Source organism: Cydia pomonella, chromosome 1 (genome assembly GCF_033807575.1).
Source record: "Cydia pomonella isolate Wapato2018A chromosome 1, ilCydPomo1, whole genome shotgun sequence".
NCBI lineage: Eukaryota > Metazoa > Arthropoda > Insecta > Lepidoptera > Tortricidae > Cydia > Cydia pomonella.
The window spans coordinates 49,278,043-49,303,616 of record NC_084703.1 but is presented as its reverse complement, the minus strand read 5'-3'; the positions used below and the strand labels follow the sequence as shown (position 1 = coordinate 49,303,616).

At 38.9% G+C, this 25,574-nt stretch overlaps 1 protein-coding gene across 1 annotated transcript in view; it reads left to right on the top strand.

Moving 5' to 3' along the window:
- Positions 1-25,574, top strand: part of LOC133528841 (uncharacterized) — a 107,895-nt gene that overhangs the window by 7,308 nt on the left and 75,013 nt on the right. The window lies entirely within an intron of this gene.

The following is a 25,574-nucleotide window of genomic DNA, read 5'->3' as shown; positions in this document are numbered from 1 at the left end:
AAGTCAGTGCATTAATTGTTCGAAAAAAAAATTAAGTGCGTGGTCGAATGTTGCAAAAATTATACCGATCGAAAGAAAAAAAGAGGCAGAATTTTTCGTTAAATACGATATTAATCCATGAAGTTGTATCTAAAGTGGAGGGCGATCTCATTTTTTTGCCATACTAAATTGAACCTTATTCCCGAGCTAGAAAGGTGTTCGTACCAAACTAGAGAAAATGTACTCACTCCGCCTAGGTACACATTCGTGACACGCACACATTGAATCCTTCCGCCATTGCAGTGTCACAGCTGGTCGTCAGTTGCGCGGCCTCTGTCAAATTGTTCGTCTATGGTAAGTCCAAGTTTAACCAGTTAACCCCGGAATAGTGGAATAGCGCAAGTGACGCTAAGGAACATAAAGTGGATATCTGCCTTCCTCTGTAGTGCCCTCTAATCTAAAAAAAAAACTGCCACAATATTTTGCTGTACACTTACTATACATTTGTGTATGGTATACAACTATTGTATTACCGAACGCAAATAAACGAGCCTTGACATTTTGACAGATGTCTTCGTTTTGACAGTTTGACAGATGTGATAAATACGCGCCGTTCTGAAATGCGAAATGTAAACTGGTTACACTATGCTTAGGTACCTAATTATTGCATGTTAGGCCGACTGCACACGTCTTGACACGTATTTTCGCAGTAGCGTAGGTAGGGACAGTCAAGGTCAAAAATATGTATACACCACAGAGTGACTAAGCGTAGTCATCTAAACGTACAAAAATATTAAGAAAAAAAACCGACTTAAATTAGGAACACCGGTGAAAGAAAGATTATTGTTGATAAAAACCACCATAAAGTTTGATTGTATACAAGTTTTTGAATTTGCCTTACACATATTTATGTGTTCATTGAAGCCATCTTTTGAACTTTTTATGATTACTTATTTTTTTCACATTACTTGCATATATATCCTTGACCTTGACTGGTACCTCGTGGGTAGTGACCCTGCCTACGAAGCAGGAGGGCCTGGGTCCGAATCCTGATCTATGGGCGTATGTCTGTGTGTTTAAAGATCGCCTGTTGTTACCTAGCTTTAAACTGTTTTTTTTTCATTATCCGTCTATTTGTAACTATGGTGCACAATAAAAAATATTTACTTACTTGCTTCTGCCAAAGAAAACTTTGTAGCGACATATATTTACTGCCATCTTTCGACACATAATTAAAACTTTTAGAACGCCATTTGACTTTGATCCTTATTCTTTCACTGATAAGTGTTCAATTTGTTAAATATAAAAAAAAGTGGCGCCATCTAATAGATCAAAGGCCAAAGGTATAGCAGTATCGTTTAGAGCGATGACGCCATAACCTTTCGGTAGTGCCCGGTAAGATGGCGCCACTTTTTGAAATTCAACACATTAGTGAAAGAATAAGGATCAAAGTCAAATGGCGTTCTCAAAGTCTTACCTACAAAATTTTACAATGTGTATTGTAATGTAAGGTTTAAAGCAATAAAGATTTATTTATTTATTTTAATATTATTTTAAAGTTTTAAGTATTTGTCGAATGATGGCAGTAAATTTACGTGGCTACAAAATTTTCTTTGACAATACACCTCTATTTCAAATTCTCTGTTACTATCGTCGCCTAGTACCCATAGTATAAGCTTTGCTTAGTTTGAGGCGTTTGAGGCTAGGCCGATCTGTCTAAGATTCTCCTAAAAAAGTTTTTACAGTACATATGGTGCTACTTTACCGCACTAGTGCGAAAATTAGCATATTACGTTACTGTGTCGAACATTTAAAGGGCCACATGTACTGTAAAACGTTGTACGATACATGTGCGAATAGGTAATTTGCAACTCGTGTCGATTTAAAACACTCCCTTCGGTCGTGTTTTAATTTATCGCCACTGGTTTCCAATTTCCTATTTTTCGCACTTGTATCGTAATCTTATACCTTTAAATGAGCAATTCTTGTATATATGTATATATTTCTGTGATCTCGGAAACGGCTCTAACGATTTCGCTGAAATTTGGTATATGGGGGTTTTTGGGGTATACAATCTATCTAGATTAGTCTTATGTTTGGGAAAACGCGTGTTTTCGAGTTTTCATGCGTTTTTCTTTTGACGCAGAATATGGTCGCTAATTTCGTGTCGCAGGCCACTGTCCGTCTGGTCCAACGGGTTAAGACGCGGACTGCTAAACGAGTGTTACGGGTTCGAATCTCGCCCGGTGACTAACCTTTTTTTTTATATGTTCAAGTTTATATATAATTTTTTAATTTTTATTGTTTTAGACAAGTTTAAATTAGTAAAAAAATGTATACACCACCATATTACAATAAAAAGTAAAAAAAAAAAACCTAGCAACGGATAAACACGGTGTGTTTTGTAAAACATTCCTGAAAATTTCCATTTTCCATAGTATTGTTTACTCCGGAGCTCGCTCAACAATTTTTATCAAGCCCACGTTGCAACCTCCGTGCGGGGTCCGCAGCCCGAGCACAAGAAATGCGTCCTTGCGTTACTCCTACAACATGACGGCTGGTTGTCAAATTTCTATTATTTACAAACAAGAAAAATAACCGTCACCGAAGCATATTACGCTTATTCGTGCTGTTCGTGATTTTAAAGTGAATTGCTACTATTGCTAGTGCCTATCTCGTTTAAACTGCAGCCACACATTGTATGTAGGTGTATGAGTCTCGACCTCAAGGGATTCCCGCTGCCTTTATCCCATAACCCTACGACCCCAGGACAATCGTGCTATAGTTTTACAATTTTTGATACGTTTTACATATTATTGTAAGTTACTTATTTAATTATTATTTTTAGTGCTTTGTAGCTGTAAGTTGTCCCCATCTATTGTATTGTATCGTATATTAAGTGTGAATGCAGCCCGCGACGCAACCCGCCGGCAATAGCACGTCAATCATATGCCAGTTGTGCCAAAAAGCTTTCAAGAACATTAAAGGACTTAATATCCATACGGGTAAAGTCCATAGAACTTGCTTTACCCAAAATATCCTACCATCTCATGATAGCCAAATTAACTCGCCTCCTTCCCTCCCCACAGCCGCCCAACCCACCACTCCATTTCACCTTCATCTCAGCCATCTAAAAAACAATGTCTCCATAGTAAAAAGAATACCCCGTGGGGCCAGAATTTCTGTCGCATCACACCTCTCTCATATCATTAACAAATGTACCGAAAATAACGCCACCGAAGACTGGCACCGTCTCTTACTTTTCTCCTACCATACCCTCCACGTTCAAGAAGATGATTCAAATATATCGCTTACACAAAAAATTAAAAACAATTGTGCCAATATTCTTCCGACGCCCGCATTTACATATAAAATTAAATCAAACACAACTTTCAACCATTCTAAATACATTGAAAATAAAATAAGCGATGGCGACCTTAAAGGTGCCGCCCGCCTCCTCTTCTCAAATGACGTGCTATCGCCGGATACCCCCGACACTCTTTTGGCTTTACAGACAAAACATCCCCCAGGTCCCACCATCCCACACTTTTTGGACCCGCCAACGGCAAACCAGGCCTGCCTACAAATAAAAAACAGAGACGTAATGGAAGGTATCTTGTCATTCAAAATCGGTTCTGCTGCAGGTCTGGACGGACTCTCGCCCCAACATTTAAAAGATCTTACATCTCATTCCGTGGGCGATGCTGGTGAGCGTCTCGTCGAATCTCTAACCAAATTAATTAACGTCATGTACACAGGAAATGTGAATCCGGACATAGTTCCGATCCTATACGGGGCAAATCTCATCGCCCTCTCCAAAAAGGACGGAGGAGTTAGACCGATTGCCGTTGGCTCTACTATAAGACGTCTCGCTTCCAAAATTGCAGTCAGGTATATAATCTCCAAATTAAAACCCCTTTTTGAACCTGTACAGCTGGGTTTTGGCATAAAAGGAGGTTGTGAGGCAGCCGTCCATGCCTTACGCACGTACCTCTCAAATTCATCTTGTGATGTGCTGGTCAAAATTGATGTTCGAAACGCATTCAACTCGGTAAATAGGGATACCTTGCTGACAGAAATAAAGAACAACATACCCGAAATTTATAACTACCTTTTGCATTGCTATGCTGACCCTACCAAATTAATTTACCGCGATAATATGATATCTTCAGAAGTCGGCTGCCAGCAAGGTGATCCTCTCGGGCCGGCAATATTCAGTTTGGCCATTAATCCAATTATTCAAAATTTAAAATCAAAATTTAACGTTTGGTATTTAGACGACGGAACCCTGGGAGGCGACCTCGAATCCGTGCTATCAGACCTTTCGACCATTAAATCAAAATTTGAAACAATTGGCTTAGACCTAAACTATAGCAAATGTGAACTTTTTATTCATAACGCCTCTTTAAATCTTCTGGATGTAAAACAAAAATTTGATTTCCTTACACCAAACATTAAAATAATAGACAAAAGCTCTCTTTGCCTCCTTGGGTCTCCTATTTTTGAAGAATCCTATTCAAATTTCATTTCCGACACAACTTCTAAATTCCAAAATTATGAAAGTCGTCTTCTCGAAATTAGTCCGCATTTCGCTTTATCTATTATTAAATTCTGCCTCTTTGTACCAGAATTAATGTATGTACTTCGCTGTTGCTCTTTCTCAAAATTTCAAAATTTGTTAATACCTTTAGACGACATTATCAAAAATAATTTGGAATCGATTTTGAACTTGCAGCTTAGTGAAGAGTCCTGGACCCAGGCATCCCTTCCCATTCGTCACGGTGGGATAGGGATCCGCAAAATTTCTAGTGTTTCTACCCCGGCGTTTTTATCTTCCGTTCATAGCTCAGCAATTCTCATAGGCAAAATCCTAAGGGCCTGCCCTCCAAACTATGAGATTGCTGGCTTAACGGAGTCTAAAAACGCCTGGTCCATTGCCTGCCCGGGTAAGGATTTTCCCGAAAATCTAAATTCCCAAAGGACCTGGGATGACATCCATTGTAAAATTATCTATGACTCTCTCTTAAGTCGCAGCATAGGTTCCTCACGCGCCAGACTCTTAGCAGCGGGTACGAAGGAATCCGGCGCCTGGCTGCACGCGTTTCCTTCGGTACACACAGGCACATTTTTGGAACCGCACACTCTGCGCGTTGCAACCTGCCTGCGACTCGGCGTCCGGGTCTGTGCTCCACATAAGTGCCCCTGCGGCACTGATGTCGACGCCCTCGGACACCACGGGCTCTCCTGCCAAAGGAGCGCCGGCCGCTTCTCTAGACACGCCGCGCTTAACGATATTCTCCGCCGGTCTCTTGCCAGCGTGAACGTGCCAGCTCTTCTTGAGCCAGCTGGTATTGTAAGAGACGATGGTAAGAGACCGGACGGAATGTCACTAATTCCGTGGAAGATGGGACGGGTGCTGGTGTGGGACGCCACATGTGTAGACACTCTAGCCCCGTCTCATCTCCACGGCACAACTGCAAAACCCGGCGCGGCGGCAGAGGCGGCCGAAAAATTAAAAAAGATCAAATATAGGGGTCTCGGCCCCGAATACGATTTCGTACCTTTTGGCGTCGAGACCCTTGGCCCGTGGGGTCCGAATGCATCTACACTATTTAAGGATTTAGCCAAAAAAATAGAAGACGCTACCGGTGATCGTAGAGCTGGCAGCTTCCTCGCACAGAGAATAAGTATTGCGATACAACGAGGAAATGCTGCCAGCATCTACGGCACCATGCCGCAGGGGGATAGTTTTTAATTATTTATTTTAAGATTAGTTTTATTTATTTTTAGATTTAGACTTTAAGTTTTATATGTATTATGTTGTTATCCCCGAGTTGTATCGTTCCTCGGAAAAAAGTGTATTTTGTGTTTTATTATATTATCGTAATTAATAAAAAGTTATAACCGAGCAAAGCTCGGTCGCCCAGGTACTGTACTATTATTCTATATCGTGTACAATCGGCCTAATGTAATGCAAGGCGCTGCGCGAAAATATAAGTGCATTTCTGGCCATGTACGCTTTTATTTAGTATATTCTCGCTCACTGTTGGAAACATATACCTTCATTCGTATTATCAAAATAAGCACATATTTTGTTACGAATGAGTGTACATTTCCCAATAAATGAATATTATAGGACATTATTATTTATTACACAAATTGAATAAGTCCCACAGTAAGCTCAATAAGGCTTGTGTTGAGGGTACTTAGACAACGATATATATAATATATAAATATTATAAATACATAGAAAACACCCATGACTCAGGAACAAATATCCATGCTCATCACACGAATACATGCCCTTATCAGGATTTGAACCCGGGACCATCGGCTTCGTAGGCAGGGTCACTACCCACTAGGCGAAACTGAACGTCAAAATAGTACGTTGTGCAACGAGGGGGGTGAGTGAAATTTAACGAACGAGGTCTTTAGTCTAATACTTTCGGGAAATTGTAAATTCATTGCTAGCTTTGAAAATGTTTCCTTGCCCCGTTTAAAGGTCCATTTATACTGTTCAAGAACTGCAATACGAGAATCTAGACACGCTATACACGTACATGCTATATTATATTAAGACTATTTTACTTTTCTAAAGTTTGGTTTGTTATTTTTTTTTATACTACGTCGGTGACAAACAAGCATACGGCCCGCCTGATGGTAAGCAGTCTCCATAGCCTATATACGCCTGCAACTCCAGAGGAGTTACATGCCCGTTGCCGACCCTAAACCCGCCCCCCCTAGTTGAGCTCTAAACCTCGCTTGTTACTAAAAACCACGTCAAATCTTGAAATTAAATAACGGCTTAAATATAAATTACAGTACATATGGGGCTACTTTATAGCACTAGTGCGAGAAGTAGCATATTACGTTACTGTGTCGAACATTTAAAGGGCCATATGTACTGTAAAACGTTGTACGATACATGTGCGAATAGGTAATTCGCAACTCGTGTCGATTTAAAACACTCCCTTCGGTCGTGTTTTAATTTATCGCCACTCGTTTCGAATTTCCTACTTGTATCGTAATGTACTTTTCGCACTTGTATCGTAATGTACTATTATCGGTTTAAATTTAAGATTAAATATATATTTCCTATTAAGCAGCAGACATTGTGGTTGTATCAAGAAACGAGAAATTGTTATATAAACTCATTTTAGAACGTTGCATATTCTTGTAACTAAAAATTCAGGATTTTCAACACTGAACTTGGCATCCATATAGATCTCAATTCTTTTGTAGTCGAAGACAACAACGACGCATTATCTTAATTTTATATTGAACTTGGCTGTCATTTCACATTTATGTTTTTGATGGGATTCTATACATTTCTAACTACAGAGTACATTCAGAAGATTTAATTTATGACCCATTTCGTATTTTGTCACAGTGAGAATTAACATGAAAGTCGCTAGGGACCTTATACTATTTTCACAAGGTACGAAATGGGTCACAAATTTAATGTTTTAACTGTACCTACAATGAATTCAGTCGATCGAACGAAATACCGCAATGTAACGAAAATCGCATACAAGTTCTTAAACCGTCTAATTTTTTTTTTATACTACGTCGGTAGCAAACAAGCATTCGGCCCGCCTGATGGTAAGCAGTCTCCGTAGCCTATGTACGCCTGCAACTCCAGAGGTGTTACATGCGCGTTGCCGACCCTAAACCCGCCCCCCCTCGTTGAGCTCTGGCAATCTTACTCACCGGCAGGAACACAACACTATGAGTAGGGTCTAGTGTTATTTGGCTGCGGTTTTCTGTAAGGTGGAGGTACTTCCCCAGTTGGGCTCTGCTCTAGATCTGGAATGACATCCACTGGCTGTGCCCTACCACACAAAGCGAGATGAAATTCACAGTGCCCATACCTCTCTTTTGGATGTAGTTTAAGGACGTACCCGGGTCTAAATGGGCCTATAAGGTCTTAAATGGATTTAATACAAGAAAATATATGGAAACGTTTTATATTTTGCCATCTTCTGCCCGGCTGCTGCCAAAAAGCTGTAATAATCATGAATTATCATCACACGTCAATTCACAGTGATCTTCGCTCTCAATGCGGTGTTCCGAGGAGTAATCATCATCATGGAAGGTGTGGCACCAGTGTGGTGTCAATTATAAAGTATCGGCAACTATAAAACAGCCCTCTGATAAAGCTAACGTTCTTCGTAACGATGCGGCGGACGGCGCTCACAGCGCAGACCATACGTAACAAAATAAACGCAGCGGTTATCTTCTTCCTCATCAATCCCGTTCTATCTGGGATCGTGCCTCCTTGTACGGCGGCGACGCTGTATCCTGGATCACAGGGTTAGGTTCTTTTTATAAGCGTGTGCCCGTTAGCAGTAAATCCTCACCGATTGACTCATGTGATCAGGCCAATTCGAATTTTACTTATATATCATTCCAATACGATATTGATCTGATAGTAATCTGTCAGTGTCAATAACGTTTTTGATTGAAGGGTGACATAATCCGCCAAAGGTCTTCTAAAGGAGATTTGAACCATCTCATATTGAAATGATGTCAGATCCATGTTAGATCAGTATCACATTATATTGTTGGAATTGGCCTGTACATATATGTAGTATTACGATAACACCACTGTATATAATATGTTGTTGTTGTTATCCTAAGGCACCCCAGAGGTGAAAAGGACCTTTCACAACCTCGCGCTACGCCTTTCTATCTTCAGCTTCCCTTCTGGTTTCGCTGCAGCTCAACCCGACCGCTCGCAGCTTACCTATAACGGACTGTTGCTAAGAGTGTACAGGGCGCCCGGAGCCATGGCTTCCGTCCAGCAGTTACCAACCGAAAGCGATGGCAGCGTTATTCGTTTCCCCTCTTCGAATAGTATGTCATATACTCCATAGGTCTTCATTTCGAATGTTTTTTTGCCAGAAAATGCGAAGGATCGATACATAATATAAGCACTAGTTAATACGGAATAAATTAGTTTATTTTTACCCTCCAAACATAACCTGCCGCTGCCCCTAAAGAGCGTTTATATGAAACTGAAAGGGCAGCTCTCTCTGGCGCGATACATTAACGCCGAGAACGGACGGACAAGAACTGGGCAAGTGCTGTAAAAACTCGCGCGCAATAAACGGCCTCGTTAATACACTCACCAGCCGATGAGGGTAGCTAGCCCCCCAGTCGGCATCGGTAGTAACGGATGAATCAACGCTCCTAAAGTATCTGCTATTTTGGAAATCTTTTTCATATAGAATGCGGTAGGACGCTTCAGGAATTAGGCGGGTCATCAGATAAGGCGGTGACAAAATGGCTGCTTCCTCGTGCGGCAAGATGCATGTATGCTGAGTTATGGATTTTATATACGTCGTAGCTTTGAGACGGGGACAGGGCACAGAATAGATGAGTAGTATACTCGTAGGCTAGGTCTTCTACGGGTTCAAAGGTCAAGATATACGGGACGGCGGTCAGGCGCTTCGGGAATTAGGCAGGCCATCAGATAAGATGACAAAATGGCGGCTTCCTCGTGCGACTAGATGCATTTACGCCAAGTTATGGACTTTATATACGTCATAGCATTGAGACGGGGACAGGGGACAGAATAGATAAGTAGTATACACGTAGGCTAGGTCTTCTACGGGTTCAAAGGTCAAGATATACGGGACGGCGGTCAGGCGCTTCGGGAATTAGGCAGGCCATCAGATAAGATGACAAAATGGCTGCTTCCTCGTGCGCCAAGATGCATGTATGTCAAGTTATGGACTTTATATACGGGGTAGCTTTCAGACGGGGACAGAGATAAGTAGTTTAGGCTTGGTCTTCTACGAATTCAAAGGTCAAGATATACGGGACGGCGGTCGGGCGCTTCGGGAATTAGGCAGGTAATATATTTGAAAATATTATATTTGTTTTAGTAAAATTATTGTAGTTTTACTTTTTAATAACATTTTGTAGAAGACGTAATAATATTCTTTGTCAACCTATTTTCATATGGGCCATTCTGTATTTTTTATACCACGTCGGTGGCAAACAAGCATACGGCCCACTTGACGGTAAGCGGTCACAGTAGCTTATAGACGCCTGCAACTCTGGAGGGGCTACATGCGCGTTGCCGACCCTAAGACCCCGCACCCTCGTTGACCTCCGGCAACCTTACCAGCAGGAACACAACACTATGAGTAGGGTCTAGTGTTATTATATGTATGCAAATAAGCTTTCAAAAGCATCTTAAAAACTTTAACAGTTAGATATGGAATAATAATTATTAAATAAACAGTTTACAGTAATAAAACCGCAGTAACCGCAATAGAATTCTAAATGATAATTAAATTATTTATTACTTACACTGCTAATGCATTTTCGACTGTAACTCTACAAGCATTAGATTCAAAATGCATTACAAACGACTCTGCCTTTAAGAATAGAGGAAGATTAACGTTACTATTAAAAGCGCATATCTACTATTATAATGTTGAACTATAATAAATCTTAATTGGTGAGTGGTAAGGTTCATATTGGAACTAACGTTGAATAATTTGAAGTTCTCAAAGTTCGTACACACAAATCTGTCTCTGATTGCCGTATTAAAACTTTTAGAGCCAAGTGACTGCAGTTATTTCAAAGAAAACTACTTTATTCTTAACAACGAAAACGTTTGAAATCTACACGGTGTTTTTTTTCGCCACTTTATAACATCCCGTTCTAAGGTAATTATGTTTTGTGTACAAACAGATTTGTTCTAATTAGGAATGATAATAACAACTGCATATACCCTAACATTCGTGTTCACATTCGGGCATTCGCATCCTGTACCCCTAGTGTAAATTGGGATTGGGGATGGGATTTTCAGTTTCTAAAACGTCCCGCTTGGCGCGCTGTTTCTAAATCCCATACAAAATGTGACTTAACGCAAACGCGTACGTCAAGTCACGCTATCGAATAAATTTACACTAGGGGTTCTGAACTCTTCCATATTAATTTATTTATTATTCGTATGGAAATTACTACATTATACATTGATTAACTACATATTAGGTTTATAACTAAATCTACATTTTTCCAAGTAGGTAATGGCTGCCCATGTTATCGTTTTAAAATCTTTCACTGGGCCATCGTATTTTGTCAGTGGGCACGTCGACCAGTTTTTTGGGCACCCGCACTCGCAGCATTCCTGGTCATTCCATCCCCACTTTTTTCGGAGGTATGCACAGTGGCCGATTCCTGTTCTCAGACAGTTCAGCATGCACTAGGCACGGCATCATTTATAGAACCCAGGCACCGCGGATTAAGCTCGAAGAGATCAGATGGGACATCTTTCTGCGACCATTCTTCGGACCACGCTTCGTTTAGGTTCCACTGAGAGCGTGGTTGGTGGATAAGGAGAGCCGGTGGGTTTCCTGACTTTAACCGTGACCCGTGTGCACTTGAACGTAGCCATGTCTTTGTTCAGAGGCAGTTCCCGTCGTTCATGGGCTTTGTCAATTTCTCTTAGCAGGTTTACGCCGGAGGTGAGGAGGGCCAATGCCAGAGCCGCAGCCAAGCCGGGAGCCAGTGCACAGGGGTGGGCTTCATGCACCCCGTGTTGAGGCGTATGCTATTCCATATTCCTGTGTTCCTGTGTTGTATTCCTGCCGGTGAGTAAGGTTGACAGAGCTCAGCGAGGGTCGCCAACGCGCATGTAACTCCTCTGGAGTTGCAGGCGTACATAGGCTACGGAGACTGCTTATCATCAGGCGGGCCGTATGCTTGTTGGCCACCGACGTAGTATAAAAAAAATGCGACGGTGACTTTCGCTACGCGGGCTGAAATCATAACTCTTCGTAGTTGAGTGAAGTTTAAAGCAGGAGGCCAATTCGAACGCACATTTAGACATATAAATGATGCCAGCATTAATTGGCCTTTAGGTCAAATTTCTTAAAATTCTATAATTAGAAACAAAAGTAACAAAAGCCATAGACAATGATTAAGCTAGAAATGCATTCTGCATTCAATGTCCGTCTATTCAGCGCCACACAATACAAAAGTTGCACAATACAAAATTCAGTTAGTTCGCCATCTAACTAGATAACTGTGACACTATCTTCGTAATGCCTAGTTTAAGTTAATATCAGACAAAGGCCTGTTTTGTACAGCTTATATACCAGAAGAAGCGCGTAGAACAGCGCCAAAAGATCTGACACCTTCTTAGGGGGGCGTCCTGTCCGCTAGCTGGCGCGGGTGCACGGAGCCGACCCGCACGTGAGCGGCATTGTGGACGCGAGCCAGGAACAGATTTCCATGACCAATCGCCTCTCGGGCGCAAACTCGTATAATCCCTCGTGGACGTCAGCTGCCGCTTCGTTGGGGCGTTGAGAAATAACAGCCACCGAAACACGTAAAATTGTCATCGCCTTCCGTTTGATACTTTGTCAGAAATCAGTCAGCCGGTATATCGCGGTGGTAAAAACAGCTGGTCGCATGAACATGTAAAAAATAAACGCTTTACCTTTGTATGATAGCAATAACAAATCATGAAACTTTTCATGTTGCATTCATCAGGTGTAACACCTGAAACGCCTGAAACGGATTACGCAATTTACACATTACGCATACTTTGCGGACATAAAGTGGTAAGGTGCGTATTTTTTACATGTTCTTTTTACAGCTGACGGTGTTTCCACCGCGATACAACCGGCTGACGGTTTTCTTTATTTAAAACATCATATAAACTATCATCTGACCGGGATCCGGGAGGAGATGACTGACAAAATATGCTCCTGGCACGCTGTCTATAAGTAAAATCCATCACACGAGTCCGCGCCAGTCAGCGTTGCTCATGCCTACTATCGGCCCGATTCGAAGAATGATTAAGACATGTTTGAGATCTTCAAAAGATCGATAACTAAACGACATGTCAAAATTGATGTTTATTTCGATTCCGCTGTGATCCCAATAAGATCTATCTACGATATTTCTAACGTCAAGGTGACATTGGTTGCCCGAATCGAGCTGCTTCTGTCAATTATACGGCATACAAACGATATCTGAATGAGAACTTATCTAAACCAGAACTTATCGTTATCGTATCTCATTCTTCGAATCGGGCCGTATCTCCGTGGATCTGCACTCGCTAGCTTCTCCTACTAGTCACATCAGTTCCTTTTTAAGCCAATAGTTCGAGACGAGAGAGAAAGAGAGATGATGCCTTTCACCCAAGTTAAACACTCTTCTTTTCATTTCGAATACGAGGAAAGGAAAATAAATGTTTATTAAAAAAAATATCAAGTACATACTTACATATCTAGCACTTCTTAAGTGTACTTTGAATTAACAATTTAGGTAAAAGTATCATTATTTATGGAATAGGAACTTACTTATAAATAAGTTTTTGGCAAAAAAATTATTTTTGGTACAAGCTTTTATCGCTGACTGTACTTTTCTTTCCACAAGTAACTAATACTCATCGAGACAATTCTAAAAACCCCAAACACAATTAGGTTACGTTGTTTTATCACAGAGTTCCTATGGCCACCTCCTGTCTCCATCATCAGATCATCTTGATGGTACCATAATATTGCATTGTCACCCGACTTACATCTGTATGCAAATTTTCAGCTTCATCGGATACCGGGAAGTGGGTCAAATTTAACTTGCAAGATTTGATTACAAACAGACAACGGTCAGGTGAAAGTAAATAAAAGCTTGTAATAATATCAGAACGGAAATTGTCCAACAGATTCATTTCAAAACTTAGTTTTAATTGCTTGTAGTTAAAAACGTACTTGGAATATAAAATGCTCGAGTACAGAAACGTATCACTTTCTGCACACTCCATAAAACAACAATGACCCACTTTCAGAGCAAGAGAAAAGTAAAATTATTTCTGACATATAGCAATCAAACAGCGGTACCAAAACCCAACGCAAGCAAACCTACCCTCCAGTATTTAATAAGCGAAACCCCTAATCACCTAATTCCCTGATATAGGGTCCCGAAATTTTTATCTACCGCCGTTTTCGCCTAATCGTCGCATTGGGACCGTGCGTGGCCAAAGGGGGTTGCGAGGGGTCGGGAGGGGGTTGCGAAGGGTTGCCGTAAATTGTAGTTGGCCTGGAGAAATATTTGGAGCATCCTGTATTAGGAGATTTGGTACTTTTTTGGAACTTTTGACCTATTTGTCAGCGTTAGGGTAAGGCAGAAGGAATAGATAATATCAATAAGATGTTAGGGAAATGGATATTTAGTATTTGACATGAAAGTAGCCTAAATACTAAATAAGAGTAACTCAAATAAAATATTATTTGGTGTTTCTTGGCAATCTACTTATGTATTATACTTATGTATAAGTAACAAAATATGTATGACTATGCCCCCGTAGGTACTTAATATTTAGGCGATAGTCATGTAGGTAAAGTGGAGTTTAAAAAAAAAAAAAGAAATTGCGAATAATGGAAACAAACGGATTTACCCTAAAGTTTATTTTATGTGAATCATGGGTGTTTTCTATGTATTTATAAATATTTATATATTATATATATCGTTGTCTAAGTACCCTCAACACAAGCCTTATTGAGCTTACTGTGGGACTTAGTCAATGTGTGTAATAATGTCCTATAATATTTTTTTATTTATTTATTATTTATTATGTGATTTATCTTATTAACAACGTACTATATTTTTATAAATATTTTATTTCATCATCATGTTCGTCGCGTTTCCCCGGCGTTTTGCTACGGCTCATGGGAGTCTTGGGTCTGCTTATCAACTAATCCCGAAAATTGGCGTAGGCACTAGGTTTTACGAAAGCGACTGCCATCTGGGCTTGCATCTCAGAATGTAAACTAGGCCTTAATGCGATTAGTCTGGTTTCCTCACGATGTTTTTCCTTTACCAAAAAGCGACTGGTAAATATCAAATTATATTTCGTACATATAATACCCAAAAGCCTTTGCCCCCCAGTGGGACACCATAATAGGCTAGTACTAGCCCGAGTTTGAACCCGCGACCTCCGGATTGAAAGGCGCACGCTCTTACCGCTAGGCCCTCAAGCGCACAGTGGTTCGGGTATGGGAGCGCGGAATTAATTATTTTTATTATGGGTATTTTAAAAGTTATTAAATGTTATTTTTTATCAATATAAATAGATAAAATAAATATTAGAAATTTTCTATAATTTGTATTAAAATCATCTAAAATATACTATACAATACAACATAATTACTAAATAAATTTAATACGGCTTATAGGTATATCAAAGTAGGTGTATAATATAAAATTACATTAAATAATAGTACTTCAACACTAAAAAGAATATTTCTTCATGCTCTCTTTCAGGTTTGATAAAAAAAAAATTAATTTTATGACGTATTAAAAAATCTCGTTTAAACCAATTTTGGGTGGAAGTTTGCATGGTAATACATGTACATAACATCATATATATGTAATTTTTAGTTTTATCATTCTCTTATTTTAGAAGTTACGGGGGGGGGGGGGGGCACATTTTACCACTTTGGAAGTGTCTCTCGCGCAAACTATTCACTTTAGGAAAAAATGATATTAGAAACCTCAATATCATTTTTGAAGACCTATCAATAGATACCCCACAAGTATGGGTTTGATGAAAAAAATTTTTTTTTTAATTTTATGACGTATTAAAAAAAAGCTATAAAACCTAAGCTTATTTGTTTTTTTTTTTCTATTTTTGTGTAAAAATCTTAATGCGGTTCATAGAATATATCTACATACCAAGTATGAACAGTATAGTTCTTATAGTTTCGGAAAAAAGTGGCTGTGACATAATCGGCCAGACAGACGGACATGACGAATCTATAAGGGTTCCGTTTTTTTGCCGTTTGGCTACGGAACCCTAAAAATGAAATTTTTGCCAAATACTTATTTTATCTATGAAGTCACTTTCAGTATCTGGAGTCTATGAATAGAGATAGGTATATCCTAGGTATTGCGTTGAAGCCTAACGTCAGAAGCTATGCGGCAGCAGGCTTAAGTCATCAAACCGAATAACTTAGATTAACCCTGGGCTCTAGAATTAGGCCAGACAGCCTAAATATTGTATTGTATTTGATCTAAATATTGAAGGGAATCTTTTACTATTGAAATATTCTTACAGCAGTGTAAATATGTATACTCTGTATCTTTAGGTATTTAAATAAAAGTAAACAATTTGTAAATTTTCGGGTAGTTATAACATTTTCATCACACTTGCTCGAAAAAGTTCTTATTTCATGCAGGTGTAATGAAGGACAAATGCCTATTTTGTTCCCGCGGGAGTTATGGATTGTGAAAAAAGCTATATCTCCCTAGGGAGTTACAGCATTTTTTTTTATTATGTCACTTTTTCATACAAACCAAGTAGCATAAATGAGTTTTACTTTTAAAATACTGACGTTTATAATTTAATATTTTTGTTTATGTTTAAAATTAAATAATTCGATTAATTTAACAGCCGTTTAAAATATTTTTACATAATTATTAATCGTGGCTGAATGGCGAAGAGGTCTGTGCCCTCGATACTAACCTGTCAAGAAATTACAAAATGGCGGACGAATGTTTGATATGTCACCGTATTTAAGAATTATTTCGTTTAAAATTTAGTTTTATCTTCGCAAGTGTGATGAAATACATTGTGTGTAACCCCGGGGGTAAGAATATTGCAAACTCGGGTCTTTAATTCCCTCGTATCCAAAATTTCACTTACCCTCTTCGTTGCACAATGTACTATTATTGGTTAACCAAATATGTAAATACAGTCGCCTGGACCTGCCACTCAACGACCTGACTTTAACCTACATTATTGAACGTGTAATGTTTTCATCTACCCTTCATCTGAAGGAGCCATTTGAGGGTAGATTTTGTTTACTTTTATTTAAATACCTAAATATATAAGACAGTTTCATATTTTTAACCGATTATGAAATTGATGTCGGTTAAATATATCAAGAAGCTCCTTGTACTATTCTTCTGTGGCTATTTTCTATTATCAAATTTCGTAATCTCTTATGAAAATCACAATTATGTATTACAAATATATAAAAAAACCTTACCTAAAATCTTCTTCTTTACGAAATACTTAGAAACCACAAATTGAAAATAAATTGGTTTACCTAAATATTGTTGTCTGGGCACCCACAACACAAGTCTTCTTGAGCTCACTGTGGGGCTTAGTCAATTTGTGTAGTAATATCTAATATTTTTTTCTATTAATAAGGCTGTAAGAATGAAAATAAATCAAGGCTATCCCTTTTATACCTTCCGGAGAATATAAAAGCATGGTAATCCTCTAAAGCCCTCTTTAATTGTGTCTTTCAAAATGCCTCCGTTAATCTTTTAGGTTTTAAACCAACGTCCAGACTGTTTTAGCTTCTATTGTGAACCCTATTGCACTGAGATAAGGCCCCCGATGGTCAGTAAACAGCGTAAAGCCAAGAAATTAGAAGGGGACAAAATATATGACGCGCTGCACGAAACGTGCGATGAAGATATGGCACTCACGCGAGCTTTTACCTTTTATGTTAATTACTTTGAAAAAATACTTGGGTCTAAAATTTTGGTTATCAGATACAGTCACGTCTGAAAATATCGATACGGACAAAGTGACATAAATATGTATACACAACCTTATTTCGCATCAAACCGAGTAGTTTCAACGGGAGCACATGTTGGAGGACCTCTAAGTCTTATGTTGTGTCTGCGTCGGTCGCTTTTGAGCGAAGCAAAACGTGTGGAAACTAGTAGTTCCCCGAAATTCAAAGGGATATTCAACCGGGTAGTTTTTGACTTGTATCTGATATATTATTGTGTTCCCTCGAGAGGTGTATCGATTTGTTACCTTTCAATGTTAACAGAAAGTAGCATTACTTTCTGTTTTTGTAAAATATAAGATGGCGAATATACAACCAAGGGTATAATAATAAAATAAGCACTCTTATAAGGCTTAGAACCGGTTTATAAGATACCGGTACATACCGTTTATTTCGGTTTTCTTCTGAACTTTATAGCAACGTGAACGTTTTAAGAACTATATTGTAGGCTAAAAAAACCGGTTTATTCGACGAACGATGAAACGGCCGGCCGGCCTAGTGGTGTGCCACGTAAACAGACACCGATAAAGGAAGAAACCGGTTTTTTTGCTCTTAACCGGTTAATTTGACCAGAATTGATCTCATAAAAACTTGTTTAAAAATAACGGGTTTACGAGCGAAACCAAAATTAAAAGGTTTTGCGCCAAGTATGTACATGATAACGGTTTGGAAATTTAACCGGTTTCCGAGCCTTGCTCACATATAATGTATTTGACGTGTTTATTTGTACTGTGTTTGACGACCGGTCTGGGCTAGTGGATAGTGTCCTGGGTTGCGGTAAGGGCATTTATTTGTGCGATGAACACAGATATTTGTTCCTGAGTCATGAGAGTTTTCTATGTAAATAAGTATGTATTTATAATATATTTATAATATTTAAAAATATTAGTGGTAACACGTTGTAAAAAAAAAAAAATCTAGTGCTAACCACCAATTATCTGTTAACCTGTTGCTACCGGTGGGAACCTATAATTGGCTCTTTGTTATCTATATATATAACTATTGTACAATTTATAGCTGTTGGTTCTCCGAACAATAAATAATAAATAATAATTTATCTACATAAGTAAGTTTATATCGTCAATTAGTATCCATAGTACAAGCTTTGGAAGAAGAAGAAACAACAAAACATATTCTCCTAGACTGCAAACAGGTAGAAGTATACAGGAGCAAATACCTAGGGACTCCGTGCACACTGAAGGAGGCAGTTAGCAACCTGAAGACACTGCTAGGCTTCGTGGAGGAGCTGGGGTGGTTAGAGAAGCGCTACCTCGTTTCACGCAAAATAGACACAAAGGTTGTCGATTTGCGGAAAATGCCCAGAAGCACTAACTAACTAACAAGCTTTGCTTAGTTTGGGAATAGGTTGAGCTGTATAAGATGTCCCCTTATATTAATTAATTTATTTAATAACCCATTAACCCATTTCCCATATCTACACAACACGGCGACCGGCGGACAACCGGCGTGCGGCGACTTGTTCGTTAGTAGGTATAGCCTGAAGTTGTAACCTTAAAGTTGGGACTTTTTCTTGTTCTAAAAGTTTTGACGACCGGTTTGGCCTAGTGGGTAGTGACCCTGCCTACGAAGCTGATGGTCCCGGGTTCAAATCCTGGTAAGGGCATTTATTCGTGTGATGAGCATGGATATTTGTTCCTAAGTCATGGGTGTTTTCTATGTATTTAAGTATTTATAAATATTTATATATTATGATGACGACCGGTTTGGCCTAGTGGGTAGTGACCCTGCCTACGAAGCTGATGGTCCCGGGTTCAAATCCTGGTAAGGGCATTTATTCGTGTGATGAGCATGGATATTTGTTACTGAGTCATGGGTGTTTTCTATGTATTTAAGTATTTATAAATATTTATATATTATATATATCGTTGTCTAAGTACCCTCAACACAAGCCTTATTGAGCTTACTGTGGGACTTAGTCGATTTGTGTAATAATGTCCTATAATATTTATTTATTTATATATTTAATTTACGTGGCTACAAATTTTTCTTTGCCAATACACCTCTATTTCCAATTCTCTTTGCTTTTAGTATAGAATTTACATTTGCCATCGGCTATTCGCACAATCAGTGCTGCGTTGTTCCCGGCCATTGTCTGCATTTAAACCTCCGCGGGAACCACAACAATACGACGGATTGAATTCATTGGTTCGTGTTTGAATTCATTTAATCTTATAAGCTAATATAATTACAAAGCGCTGCGCAGACGATCAAGTGCTTGATAAGTACAGTCGCCATCAACTTCAACTTCAACATTTATTCAGCAAATAGGTCACAAGGGCACTTTTACACGTCAATATGAAAACATACAAACAAAAACAAGCACATCAACAATTAAGTATAAAATACAATTACAAAAAAATAACTAAAATAATAAATATAAAAAAAATCAAACAGATACAAAAATACATTAGAGCGGCCAAGGTGCCGACAAATATCTGAACGCGCTTCTATTGTCAATACGTTAAGTGCGTGTTCAGATATGTACCATCGTCCACTGCAATGTCCGTTTACCGTCAAACAGAGATCTACAATGTACAGGACTGCCTTTAGCGTAAATTATGTATTTTAAATAATACTGTGTAATTTTTTTATTATTAATTAAATTAAAAAAAAAATTGGTATCAGAAGTGCGACTAAAATTGCAATAAGTCAAGTGTCATTGGAAGTATTAATAAAAATTGTGTATTAGGGGCGGTAAATAAAAAATCCCATCAAAAACAATACTTGTCAAAAAAACCAAGTCTCGCAACTCAGTTGTTCTGCGGTAAAAAGTTGTGAGATCCATGTAATACCAAGTCGGTTATTAATTTATTCAGTCTCTACTTAAGTGACTTTCTGTCTTAATACGTCCAGTCTCTAAGACCACGATCGTGGTCCATAACAATTGAAAATCAATTGTGTCTGGAATCTCCGTACTCGAAGCATTAAGTTGTTACGTAATAATTAACAGCATCTTATAGTGACGCATATCAATATTAAAATTCTTTAATGTTTTATATAAATATATTGAGACTTGGCCATCGCCTGAAAACACGTGTAAATTCAATCGCCTGAAAACACATGTAAATTCAATTATTTAGTGCGATGGAATGGATGCGAACAACTGAGTTGCGAGACTTGGTTTTTTTGACAAGTATTGTTTTTGATGGGATCTCATTTCTTTTTGTATTTTGTAGACAGTTCTACTTTTTTCCTTTTCGGTACCTTCTACTTATTGTATATATGTATAAATAAAACATAAAACATCGTTACGAATAAAGCCAATATTGAAAAATTTAACTGAAGACTTGGCTGTATGGGCTTAATTTTCTTTGCGGTCTTTTCTAGATTTTTTAGTTTTTCCTTGATTCATACACCAAACACTACTTATATTCCAAATTTGAAGCTGGTAGAAGTGCCTTTTTTTTTTTTTTTTTTTTTTTTTTATGGTAGAGGAGGCAAACGAGCAGACGGATCACCTGATGGTAAGCGATTACCGCCGCCCATGGACACCTGCAACACCAGAGGGGTGCCTTAGAATTTTGATGATCGGTGAGTCAGTGAGTGACAAAATTAAGAAATTTGACCCGTTATAATTCTTAAAATACTGGTTCAAATTGAATGAAATTTGAAATATACCGTGTCTTTACAATGCCTGCATGGTTACTGAAAATTTCAGTCTTCTAGTTTTATCCACAACGAAGTTACAGGGGGTCGAAAATGGTCTGAATTGCTTCGAGAAAAGGATGGTACGGCCGTGCTTTTTTGCTCGACTTGGTGGGGGCACTGCCGTGCCCCCAGATTACGAACAAGTGTTAATTAAGCCCGAAGCCAAAGGTCAAGGTATAATTAACACGAGTTCATAATTCTTGTACCGCCCGTGGCACACACAATGTTTTTCATCACACTTGTGAGTAAAAAAACTAAGTTTTAAGCGAATTAATTCTTATATACGATGACATATCAAACATTCGTCCGCCATTTTGTCATTCTTGACAGGTTAGACATCGAAGGCAGATTCAGGCAGGCAAATCAGAAATATGGTGCAAATCGTTAAATAATAATCGTAGTTTAGGGCTCAACGGTTTCAATTTTGTACCAATGTAAAGATAAAAAAATTATTAGAGAGGTCCTAAGAATTTGTCATCACAGGCGCATTTGTTAGGCTGCGGTTTTTTGGAAGGTACGTCCCCAGTTGGGCTCTGCTCAGGGGCGGATTAAGAAGGTGCGGGGCCCTTAGCACAATAGCACGCGGGGCCCCCTGGTTTGAAAAAAAAATGATTAGGTGCGAGTCGGACTCGCACCCCGAGGATTGAGTACCATAACAACATTTTTACGATGTCTTAATTTTTGTCCACTCGTTCTCTATTAGTTTTTAACATGTTATGCAGTATATTTTTTAGGGTTTCGTAGTCGCCTAGAAACTCTTATATAAGTAGTTTCACCATGTCCGTCTGTCCGAGTGTTTGCTCCGTGATCTTTAGTGCTAGATAGCTGTAATTTTAGCATGGATACATAAACATGCATTGCGACAGAACGGGTAAAATAAAAACTATAAAAAAAATTAGGATACTTCTCATACAAAATGTTTTTACTTTGATATTTTTTTGCTTTGACCCTGTAGTGTGGCGTATGGTTGGATAAGGTCTTTCAAAACGAATAATGGTCTTCATAAACCTTTTTTTAAATAAAGTTATTATTTTCGGAAATTATCGCTCCGAAAAAAAAATGTAGGGAGGAATTTCGATCTTTTTATTTTTTTACTAATCCATTTTAAAAGAGCCTAATCTTAATGAAGTTGTGTTATTTTATCACAGTTCCTTTTTTAGGGTTCCGTAGCCAAATGGCATAAAACGGAACCCTTATAGTTTCGCCATGTCCGTCTGTCTGTCTGTCTGTCTGTCTGTCCGAGGCTTTGCTCCGTGGTCGTTAGTGCTAGAAAGCTGAAGTTTGGCATGGATATATAAATCAATAAAGCCGACAAAGTCGTACAATAAAATCTAAAATTTTTTTTTTTAGGGTACCTCCCCTACACGTAAAGTGGGGGTGAATTTTTTTTTTCGCTTCAACCCTAGAGTGTGGGGTATCGTTGGAAAGGTCTTTCAAAACTAATAGGGGTTTTCAAGAAACATTTTTTGATAAAGTGAATATATTCGGAGATAATCGCTCTGAAAGAAAAAAAAATGTGTCCCCCCCCCTCTAACCTTTGAACCATAGGTCCAAAAAATATGAAAAAAATCGTGGAAGTAGAGCTTAAGAAAGACATTAAATGAAAACTATAGCGGACATGATCAGTTTAGCTGTTTTTGAGTTATCGCAAAAAGGTTTCCCTTCATAGTAAAAAGACTTACTTTAATTAGGTACTGATTATGCAAATTTGCCTATTTGTTTAACTCGGGTGAAAGGTACCGTTTCATCCCTTGGTTAACAATTTACTATACTTTAAGCTCCAGTTTAGCTTATTGTGACGGAAGAGTAACTACGGAACCCTACACTGAGCGTGGCCCGACATGCTCTTGGCCGGTTATTTATATAGGTTTCCTCCTTACCTTCGGTTTTCATCATCAGATTAGGTCGATTTTGCCAAATTTTGACAAATGGTCAAAAAAATAGTTTGCAGATGGTTTGCAGGTTTTGAAAACAACTTACGAGTATTACAAGTTAAATAAAAGCATGTAGGGATACTGTTTAACAACATCAATATTATTAAGTTTAATAAAAGCTTGTAAAAATAGGTGAAAAGTGAGTCGGACCTAAGAAGTGGGAACTAATGGCTAAGTGAGCCAAAAAACAAGGCCGAAGGCCAAGCCCCACGAGCTGAATATCCGGACCGATCGGACCACCCGATTTCGTAGCGTTCCCGTGCGAAACTGAAGGCCAAGCTGCAGGAAAGCAGAGCCTAGAATGAAACCAATGCCAGAGTGTGAACGAAGCCGTAGGCCGAGCTCCGTATAAGGGTGGAGGCCTGGAGCGTTCAAACACGGCGCGCCACCATGCAAAGACTGAATTGTAGGAGAACAGAGTTTGGAATTGATCTCGGCTCGCCTGCTGCTCGGCCTTAGTTCTTGCTCGAAAGTGCGACTTGCTGGGATGCTTTGGGTATCGGACCCTATCTAGGGCTTTACATCCGGCTTATGCGAATGGAAAGCCCAGCATAGGGGCCCCGCTGTTTTCTTTTTATAACATTTTGACAATTAGATCATATGTATCACGGCTTTGCAGCAACTCGGCATATTTTGGGCGCCCGGCCAGCCGTAGAGGAGCGCGTCCATTGGCCTCCTACGGGCTCAAAGCTGATCATCATTAGGCATTAGCTGTACCTAAGGTGCAATTTGTTATTTGAAGTAATAATTAGTAAATAAATCATCCTTCCTTGCTTTTCACTGATATGTTTTTAAACACAGTATTTTCTTTTGTTCGTTTCCGAGCTCTGCCGTTTCCTGCAGCTTAGCCATGCCCAAAGTTTGCACCTTCCCCAACACTCTGCACCTTCGGTTTTATGCTAAACTCTGCTCTAGGTCTTTGCGTAAGCCTAAAAAATCTTTAAATTTGGTATCGTTGTAAAGAAAAATAGACAGGATAATAACAAATAATAATAATTGATCAATATTGTTACTGAGTTACGAAAAAAAATACATTGTAAATAAAATGTGGGAGTACAGGATCCGCGGAGTGCGAGTTCTACTTGAACTTGGCCGGTTCCGCATGCCGAAATCGCATGGTCAGGGTCGGAGCGCGGGGCCCCCCTTAGGCGCGGGGCCCTTAGCATATGCTTTTTCTGCTGTTCGGTTAATCCGCCACTGGCTCTGCTCTAGATCTGGAATGACATTCGCTGTGCTGTGCCCTGCCACATAAAGCCAGATGACATATAGTGCCTAGTGGTATTTTGAATAAATTCCTAGCTGAAAATAATCTTAAATTGTAGTATGTATCATATTATTGTACAATAAGTTCGTAGATTTAATACTTAACTGTAGTTTGTTCTGTACATAGTGTAGTGTTCATATTGTTTAATAGTTGTATGTAGTCTATTAGTTAGTCGTAATTTGTATTTCTTTGCAGATCGGATACTCCACCGAACACTGTCTATGACCGTAATAAGATTCATATACTAGCCGTGTCTTATCCAACCTCGACATTGGCAGAATCATCAACACCTTGATGGAGCCATAACACGAAAAATTGATTGACATATAGTGTCTATACCTCTCTTAAATATACTTCCTACTAAATCCTAATTCAATCCTAATTTTAACTGCTTATACGAGTATACATACAAATAATTCCGATTTCTCACAGTTATTATTTAGTCCAAACGTCTTGGCCCATTTCCCGTCATAAGCCATTAATTGTCAAAGTGACAACATAGGGCTGTCCCGACTATACCACGTAACATTCAAAACTAAACCTTGTGTTCTATTGTTAGGGTCGAAAATTAGATGAATATTGAAGCTAAAGAAGTTCCAAATCGAAAATTTGTTTTTAAATGCGGCGTTTTTGTCGCTGTTTAGCGATTTATGAATGTTTTAATGTGCTCTGAGGTATGTTTTATGTTGTGGTTTTGGGTCAATAAACATGAATATATGGGAGACCGAGCTTGGGTCAGCATAGATCAAATTATACCCCCACCTTATTTGTAACACTTAGCAATAAAAAACATTTTAAAGTTAAATTTTGTCTCTTCCTAACAAACATAAATGTCAAAATATCGGATAAGGACAAAGGATTATACAGAGAGATTTTAAGAGTTCAATTTGCTGGACTGGTGGGTTTTATTCTTAAGCCGAGCACAGACTAACAGGTATGGAAGGTGGAGATAAGGAATGGAATCTCCATACACCAAAAAGTGTCAAATAAGTGGCGCTACAATACCTAGAATACTTGAACAAAAAAATCAAATCATAGACAGCGCACTTCACTCCGTCAATAACGCCTAGGTCCTTAGCTACTCTAGCGCTACTCTGGAGAGATTTGGAACTATTATTTATAGCTGACCACTGGACACTTTTGCATAAGTTCTGCCTATGGAGATTGCGTTCCTTA